The sequence below is a fragment of the Microtus ochrogaster genome, chromosome 8 (genome assembly GCF_000317375.1).
Source record: "Microtus ochrogaster isolate Prairie Vole_2 chromosome 8, MicOch1.0, whole genome shotgun sequence".
Classification (NCBI taxonomy): domain Eukaryota; kingdom Metazoa; phylum Chordata; class Mammalia; order Rodentia; family Cricetidae; genus Microtus; species Microtus ochrogaster.
This window is the reverse complement of record NC_022015.1, coordinates 80,952,679-80,955,066: the sequence shown is the minus strand read 5'-3', so window position 1 is coordinate 80,955,066 and position 2,388 is coordinate 80,952,679. Positions and strand designations below refer to the sequence as shown.

General features: G+C 36.7%; 1 protein-coding gene across 1 annotated transcript in view; it reads right to left on the bottom strand.

The window, feature by feature from the left end:
- The window catches only part of Smc3 (structural maintenance of chromosomes 3), a 39,801-nt gene that overhangs the window by 21,533 nt on the left and 15,880 nt on the right, over positions 1 to 2,388 (bottom strand). The window lies entirely within an intron of this gene.

Below are 2,388 nucleotides of genomic sequence, written 5' to 3'. Positions count from 1 at the left end.
AGGCAGGCGGGTCTCTGTGAGTTCGAGACCAGCCTGGTCTACAAGAGCTAGTTCCAGGACAGGCTCCAAAGCCACAGAGAAACCCTGTCTCGAAAAACCAAAGAATAAGAACTCTATCTTAAAATGTTGACGTTTTCCTTTATTATTCAGCTTTTTGAGCAAAGTTCCCTTTATATAGCCCTGGTGTCCTGGAACTTATTATATAGACCAGTTTAACCTCCAACTTAGAGATCCACCTGTCTCTGCCTTCTGAGTGCTGGGATTAAAGGCGTGCACTACCAAGCCTGGCTCTTTTTTTTTTGTTTTTAAGACCCGGTCTCACTGTATAGCTTAGGAGTTGACCTCAAACATTCAATCCTCCTGCCTCTGTTCCTTAAGTGCTGGGATTATTGAATCCCAGTGCATCACTATGCTTGGCTCCGAAAGGACTTTTAATTCAACATGATTAAACCAACATAATGTATATAGTAAATATACATATATATTTGTGTGCATATTCAAGTATGTGTAGTTGCATATACGAACACATGGCTGTGAAGTCCAAAGTCTATTCTTCAAGAGCTGCTCACCTTGTCTGAAACAGCCTTAGGAATACTCCTCTCTCCATTCCTCCAGCACGGGTCACAAGAGTGAGCCACTGCATTAGACTTTTCACATGGGTGCTGGGGACCACCAAAAACGGATCCTACTTGCACAACAGGCACCTTATGCTATAGAAAATCCTACAGCCAGTAACCTTTAAGTTTACCTGCCAACTTGGGCATGGCCTCTTAAACTATAAATGTCAATGTAAAGCATGTGTTCACTCTCTCTTCTGGCTGCTGGTTTTGGTTCCTGTTCCCCATTCGTGCAGAGGACTCTGATCTGTGAGTCTACCCCTAAATAAATAACCCTTTATTATACTCAATTCTGAGCTACTGTGGGATTTCTTTTTAACATCCATCTTCATTCTTACCCACTGAGCTTTCTCCCAGCCCCTATCACCAACATTTCTTTATCTCTCTTATTTACCGGTCTCTTTTATGAGTATCACTATTTTATAAATAAAATACTACCATTTTTCCCCTTAGGCAATATATTAAATGTATAAAAAATGAACACCACTGTCAAAGAACAAAGTATTTTTTATTTTCTTTTTAAATTTTTATCTTATGAGTAATATTTTGCCTGCATGTATGTCCTTGTGTGGGTGTTGGGTGCCCTGAAACTAAGGTTAAAGACAGCTGTGAGTTGTCATGTGAGTGCTGGGAACTGAACACAGATTCTCTGGAAGAGCAGTCAGTGGTCAATTAACCACTTAACTGTCTCTCCAGCCCCAGAAGAAAGTATTTTTTAAAGGAAAACCATGAAAGACTCTTAAAAGTTATTTAGGTTTATTTTATTTTATATGTTATGGGTGTTTGGCTTGCATATACACTTGTACCTACTGCAGATGTCAGAAGATGTTGGATTTCCTAGGACTGGTGTTACAGACTGTTGTGAGAAGTACTTGTGGTACAGACCTGTCAGAGTTTGGGCTCCAGAACCCACATAAAGGTGGAAAAAAGAGCTGACTATAAAGCTGTTCTCTGATCTCTACAGTAAACTGTAGCACATATACCCACATACCATGCACATACAACAGTAATTTTTAAATTTTAAATTACAAAATATAACAAGAATGGTATGCTTTAATAGACAAAGATACTGGAACAACGGCATGTAACTTAATACAAATCATTAGATATCAAAATACTACCACTGTATTAAAGAAAATATTATCCTTATACTTATACATTAAAAAAACTGGTAATGAGCTAAGAAACTACAGTTTATCAAAAGTACACATAGCGAATAAATAAGATTCACAAAAAAATATACTGAGGAATAAGTTCTGATATGAAAAATCTATGAGGAAGCAGCAGAATAATCAGCCAGAATTTATAGTCTAGCTGATAAAAAGTCTTAGCATTATGGCAAGTTCTTTGTTATGAAAGACTTTAATATTTTAACTGTATAATAAACTAAATGAAACATTACTTTTAGGAAGTAATTTTTTTTCAAACATAATTTATCTTTTTTTTAAAGACAGGGTTTCTGTGTAACAATACTATCAGTCCTGGGACTCACAGGTATCTGCCTGCCTCAACATCCCAAATAGCGAATAGCGGGATTAAAGACATGCAACCACCACTGCCCGGCTTCAAATGTAATTTTTATAGAACTTATGTAATAGTCTTAGATACGATCGCTGTAACTTCCAAAAGCCAATGATTTCCAATAAATTCTACCTCACTAGGTCACTAATAAATAAGATACACTTAATCTTCTGTTATACTTCTTTCAATATAAAGCTAGTGCCTCATGATGGCACAAGAATGTAATTCAGATACTTCTTTCAATATAAAG